Source organism: Crocodylus porosus, unplaced genomic scaffold (genome assembly GCF_001723895.1).
Source record: "Crocodylus porosus isolate Cpor-Errol unplaced genomic scaffold, CroPor_comp1, whole genome shotgun sequence".
In the NCBI taxonomy this organism is placed as follows: Eukaryota; Metazoa; Chordata; order Crocodylia; family Crocodylidae; genus Crocodylus; species Crocodylus porosus.
This window is the reverse complement of record NW_017728915.1, coordinates 22,431,288-22,438,112: the sequence shown is the minus strand read 5'-3', so window position 1 is coordinate 22,438,112 and position 6,825 is coordinate 22,431,288. Positions and strand designations below refer to the sequence as shown.

At 40.5% G+C, this 6,825-nt stretch overlaps 1 long non-coding RNA gene across 1 annotated transcript in view; it reads right to left on the bottom strand.

Moving 5' to 3' along the window:
* Positions 1 to 4,574: 4,574 nt before the first annotated feature.
* Positions 4,575 to 6,825, bottom strand: part of LOC109310580 — a 13,972-nt gene continuing 11,721 nt past the window's right edge. The window contains exon 3 of the long non-coding RNA XR_002101261.1: positions 4,575 to 6,737. This is a non-coding gene — a long non-coding RNA (uncharacterized LOC109310580). The remainder of the gene's footprint in view (positions 6,738 to 6,825) is intronic.

Genomic DNA, 6,825 nt, shown 5'->3' with positions numbered 1-6,825 from the left:
GAACGGAGGTTTTCTCAACAGCAATAAGGGTTAGAAACATTTTCTTAAGTGGAAGCTGAGGTCCTGGACTACAGTTCTGTAACACAAATATTGAATAATGTTCTGAATACTAAATCCATTTTTCTGACTGGTGACTGGTTCATGGTACCTAATGTAATTTTAAAATTGTCTTTGTATTGCATTTAAAATGGACTGTCTATGAAGCAGATCAGTGCCAACTCATAAAACTAATGGAATTTCAAAAAGGGGGGAATATTTTTTTAAAGCTTTAAAATTCAAAAAAGCTGTAAGTTTAATACCAGATGACCATGCAAGCACCCAGTCTTCTTCCTCTAAGTATCTTAAAAAAATCTACCCATCTGCAGCAGTGACACATGCTGAGTCCTACTTAATATAATTTGAATTAAGTAAAACCAAAGAAGCATAATCCAGCAAGAATAAGCAGTCAGCCCTATTTTGCATTAGTCTCCTTCCCTCGCTCCAGCATTAATAGTGAACTTAATACAACTAACCTGGATAAAGGGACTCATAGATTCATAGAAGTTAGGGACTGGAAGGGACGTCATGAGATCATCAGGTACAACCCACCTGCTCTAAAGCAGGAAAGACTGATGAGGTCAGAGGACCCCAGTGAGGTGTGCATCTAGTCATCTTTCGAAGATCTCCAGGAAAGGTGGTTGTACCACCTCTGGGGGAGTCTGTTACAGACTCTGGACACTCGAACCATAAAGAAGTTTTTCTTATGTCTAATCTGAAACGATCTTCTATCAGTTTATGACCATTATTCCTAGTCTTCCCCTGGGGTGGCTTGGTGAACAGATGTTCTCTTAGCCCTGGATTTTAACCCCTTATATACTTAAATGCCGCCACCAAGTCTCCTCCCGAGTCTTCTCTTTTCCAGGCTGAACAGTCCCATGTCCATTGGCAAATGCATAGAGAGTGCATGCGGGTGCACGTGCACCCCCTGAGCATGGTGCACCCCCTGTGAAAAGGCACCACCGACACTGCCAGAAGCATCTGCAGGTGGTTACTGCTCACCACTGCCCACCTTGCCGCCGACACTTCCAATGGCATCTGTGGGTGGTCTGCAATTGCTGCTGGCCACCGCCGATGCTACTGGCAGCATCTGTGGGTGGTTGCTGACTGGTAGTTGGCAGTTACCACCCCTCCCCCCCCGCTGCCAACAGCACCACGGCCACCTGTGGGAGCTCTCTTCTTGCCAATGACAACAGTGCCATTGCCACTGCAGGACCTCACCATGCCCACCTCACCTCTGGGGGCATGCGGCATTCATGCCCATGTCTTTTGGCTTCTCCTTGTATGGTCTGTTCTCCAGACCTCTAATCATTTGTGTGGCCCTCCTTTGGACTCCTTCTAGTTTCTCTACATCCTTCCTGAAGTGCAGTGCTCAGAACTGGACTCAGTACTCCAGCTGCAGCCTCACCAATGCTGAGTAGAGTGGGAGGACAACATCCTTAGTCTTGCTTGTGATGCATCAGTTGATGCATGCCAGAGTGCTGTTCACTATGCTGGCTCTTGCATCACATTGCTGGCTCATGTTCATTCTGTGGTCGATTATGAACCCCAGGTCTCTTTCTGTTCTGGTGCTGGCTAGCGTAGCACCACCAAGCCTGTAAGTATGTTGTGGATTATTTCTCCCCAGATGGAGTGTTCTCATTTCTCAGTGTTAAACATCACCAGGTTTAGATCCACCCACTTTACAAGTCTGTCCAGGTTATCCTGTATCCTCAGCCTGGATATCAGAAATATCTTTCCTGTGCCCTCATCTATCGCCACTTGGCCCCATATTCAAGCCTGTAGGAATGGATAAGAAAGGGCTTGTGTGAAGTTGAGTTAATAGTTCCCAATGTTCTCCATATCTCCTATTTTCACAGTGTTCTGTATCCAAGATACCTTATTCTTTTTGAATCTGAGTGCTTTATGAATAAACAAAGGTTTCAGGATAAAAACAAACCTCCCTTGAAATTCATGGTTCTTGTCAGTATTTGGGGCAATGATGGGAAGTTTAAAGAGAGAGAGAACCAATTCCAGAGCTGAAGATGAATGTAGGGGAATTTAATGAAACACAAATTGGGGTGGAACAAACATAGGCTTAGAGTCTGATTCCATGTATTCAACAATCTAGATCAATACTTGGCACTTAAAAAAGCAACAACAATGTGGTGGTTTTCATTGAGTTGTACCAGGAAACAGGACGACTCCAACAAATAACACAAAACATGTCACCAATCAATTTTATTGAAAATATATTAGGTTTCTGTAAAAAGTATAAAAGATCAGAAAAGGGAGCAGCACAAGCAGGAAGAGAGACAGCACACAAAGATTTACTTCTGAGTGCTACAAAATATTGAACTAAAAATAACATTAAAGATGAAATTTGCAATGAATCTCAAGCTGCTAAATTCCCAAAGGCTGGGTCTGCCAAAGGCTCTGTTGGTTTCCTCTGTTCTTTTCTGTCTTTATTTAAATATTTTATACAGTTGTCTATGTTCATGTGTAGTGCGAACTGTCATTTATATTTCAGTCCACTCTAAAATGGATCTTAGACTATCTCAAGCTGCGCACTGCAGTGACTAGTTCTGAACAGAGAGGTAAGTTGAAGTGGTAAGGACAAATGAAGACTGATATTTAATGTAGTTTTTGTGTACTTATATTTTTCTGTCATGTATTTTGCCTTAAAACTGATTTGTAATTTTATGGGTTTTGTGACATTATGATAAGATGTGATGTGAGTAAGGTTTCCATTTAGCAAATACATTGATGTATTTTTGAGTCAGTGGTTGACTGTGGGAATTCTGAATTCTGACCTTAGGGTTTAATGTTTAGCAATAACAACATGCAAGTTTTGATCTACAGTATTTCATGCTTTTCTCTGTGCATTAGATTTGCAAAGGTAAACTTTTCAGAAAAAGCCAGTCATAAGCTGATTTCACATCCAGTCCTGTAAGATGCCCACAAGGTGCTAAACATCCTCAAATCCAATTTTCTCTGATTTGAATCTGTGCTCTCAGGACCTCTAAAGATTTGTATGCAGTGTGGAACTTAGCTTTGTATGTTGCTGAGGGTTAGATTCTTCCTAACCTGGTAGGCAGGCTGTGTTGGGGGGGAAGTAAAGAGTGCTTGTGTGACCCACATAAAGGATTAACAGAACTGCATTCCTTATGCTTAGTGGAGTTCAGAGGCTGCTTGCTAATTGTGCCCCACAGTGTATGTAGCATCCCAACTGAGGTGGGAAGGAGCAGATAGTAAGCAGATTATGGCTTCATTTCCAGTGTTTCAGTCAGGTGAGCTGGTTTTTCAAAGGGCTGTAAAAAAATGCATTCCCCTGATCCCTTTAGAAAGCCTGTGTCTTTCCAAGGGGTGGTGTAGCTCTGCATTGACTTCAATGCAAGCTGGTGTCTATAAGGCCCTATTGATTAGATTAGATTAATGTAGTTTACATTAGAAATTGAGAAGTGTGTTAGGGTCAGATTCTTCTCATACAGTACCAGGAAGAATGAAATTTGTCCCATTAGACTCCATTTTCTTAGTTTTCATTCAGAAAAAAATAGGTGAAAAATGATGCTTTTCCCTGGGTTTGAAAAAGCAAGTCAAATGGGTCAAAAAGCAGAGTAAGAATTAAAGTAGTAGGAATTTGATTAGCCATTGTAAGACACTTACTTATCACTTTGGAAGTGGACTCTTAAAGAATGTTAAATTGCCATTGAAATACATGTTACCTTGCAGTATGCAAGATCAAAGTTCATTGTCTTCCTATCAGAGGGTTAGGATGAGTAGGCTTACTTTTTCATATAATCTTTTGCAGTTCAAAAACATTCCATTCATTTTATTTGAGTGATCAATTTACCAGGACAGCCCCAATATACCTGTTGTGCACTGTAGTAAAATTTGTACCACAAGCCTTCGTAGAATAATCAGAATGTTAGTGTTATACAGACCTCAATACAGACCTCAATGCAACAGACCTTTCAGTGCTGCTGTCCAAAATGTATGGCATGTCTCTTCCACATAATACGCATGCAAAGTAATAGATTACATTTCATAAAATGCTATTTCTTTTATATTTGATCACAATATTAAAAATTGAAATCTTTTAAATAGCATTTTCCATACTGAGTTAAGCAGTAAAAATTCAGGCTTTCAAAGCACTTGTACATGTGCCAATGTCACAGTATACACATGACAAAAATTTCCTTTTGCATGGCTTAATGGCATCACACATTACACGCACGCAAGTTTGAGGGGGGTTTAAATGAGTTTACATCATTGCAAACTAATGATTTGCAATGTTGCAACTTGGAACTTTGCAGCCCTTAGTTAGCTTGCCCCCCAGCCACAGGAGAGGAGGGCAGGCTCTGCCGAAAACAAGGATTAGGCCCCTTGCTCCTGGGGCAGCATGGGGAGGCAGCAGGAGGGTGCCTGGGCATTTTGGTAGCTGGAGAAGGCCACCTCCCTGTACTGCCCCAGGGGCAAGCCAGCCCATTCCCAGATGTCCCCAGGTGTCCTGCCGGCTACAGGAGATGCTGAAGGAAGAAGTGGTGAAGGGCCCAATCCTTATGTTTTCTGTGGAGCCTGCCTGCCTCTTCCATGGCCAGGCAGGCAAGCTGACACATTAATGGCAGAGATTAATGGCCTCCTGGCCACAGGTGAGGTGGGCAGGCTCTGCCAAAAAAAAAAAGGATCAGGCCCCTTGCTGCTTCTGCCTTCAGCAGGCAGCTATGGCCACCAGGACAACAGCATATATACAGTGATGGAAAAATAAAACCCACCATTTCAATTAAAAACTCACTGTTTCAATTTAGAAGGCATAGAATGCAACCTAAGAACTGAAACCTCGTCATGCGTACAAGAGTCCTCACATTTTAGTGACTTGTCCTCTGGATAAGCTAATCAGTAAGTAGAAATACACTTTAAGGAAAGAGCCTCTAAACTAAAGGCTTTTAAAAATTATTATTTGCACGTTAATACAAGTATGAGCAATGACCACTTCTGTATAGGCTTTCTATGTATTAATATCTGTTTTTGTTTTATAAGCCTGTCTAAATCTATTGTATAATAATTTATGTCTTCTAAAACCCCTTTAGGTTAAATAATATTAAAATACATAGTCAGCACACAGAATTAAGCATTTTTAAGGGCAGGAAAGGTTATTATCATACCCTCAAGAAAAGATTTCTATAATGTGTGATTTTAAACCTGCTAACTTGCTAACTACAAACAAAAAATAGTTTGTGTAAAAGCTGTAGCTTGTAACAAGGCCTTGTACATCTGGATCATTGAGTAAACACAGTCTGTCACTATAGCTGGAGGAAAAATAGATATTTCCACTTTTAAGATCCATTCCATAAAGAAAATCTTTATGTGGGTGCTCGCAATTTGGCTCCAGATCTTAGGTCAGACAGTGTGTATAGTGTACTACCATATCTTCCCTTAAAACAGGAAAACAATTATGCATTTAGCCCTAGGGATTCTATCCCACAGGCTGCTGCTCACTCCAGCCCTGATCCAACAAAATAGAAATTCATATTTAACTTTACAGACATGAGCTTATGTCACTAAACTAAAACAGTATTTTGCTGCTCTGGGGCCGAAGTGCCCAGCACTGTGCAGAATCAAGTGAATAAGCAGCTGAGTGGGACGCAGTAAAATACAGGTGAAAATAACAATTCTACAGGAAACTTCAAACAATTGGAAAACTTCAGTTTCGGTTCTAAAAGGAATATTCACCTTTTTACAACTGTATTTCAAAAACTCCCCTTCAGTAAGCTTTCATATTTTGCTTTTATATAGTGCTTACTATAGGAGCTGAAAGATTTTTTACAACCTCTGAGCCTGGTTTGGCCTGTGTTGAAAACAATGGCAAAAATCCCACTGGTTTCACAGGTAGCAGGATTGGGCCCATTAACCTGCATTCCAGCCCTGTGAGAAGTTATATTACAGTTTTATAGATAAAGTGAATCACATTATGATGCAGAAAACATCATATTGTCTATGTACGCAAGAAGCCAGTGGCAGAGTCAGAAACAGAACCTGGGATTCCTGGGGGCTGCTCCTGCCTCTGACTGCTGAATCCCACTTTTGAAAGCATTTATTTGCACTCCCTTAGCAATATAATTCTAGAATGGAATTTAACAGTAATGTATGGAGTGCTTGTAAAATATGTTTCTCATAAATTGCATGCATGCAAAATCCAACTCTTTTCATGTATGTGCATGGTCGACAAATATAACAATATGAATATGCACTATAAAATATAGCTATACATGGACATACATGGGATAGTGATGAAAATGGAGTTTTCAAATAATAGTTCATACAAAGGGCAAATATTCTTCTTGTTCTATGAGGGAGCGGTAAGTTTTATTATATGGAATGGGAAAATCAGCAGCATCCTGATAAGTACCCTATTTTCTTCTTCTTCTTTTGTTTTCCCCACTATGGCTACTTTTGTCCTACTAAATTAGCCAATAGTTACAATACCAGTCAGCATGATGTTACCTACTTTCTCCCTGTTTTCTTTTGAAATAGAATAGGACCTGTTTTCTTAGAAAGAGTTGTGACAACAGCATTAAATCATACATTAAATAATTTGTTTCACATGATGGGTTGGAACTAATATCCCAGATCTGAACACCTGAATGCTAGGAGGAAGTTCAGATTCTAGTTTGTGTCCAGACTTTGCAACATGGCTTCAGCTCTGCTTTTTTAATTGTGGCCTGCAACACAGAAGAGGAAGCCCAGGTAAGTGCTGTTGTATATATGTGTGTGTGTCTGCGCGCACACACACACACACACACACACACA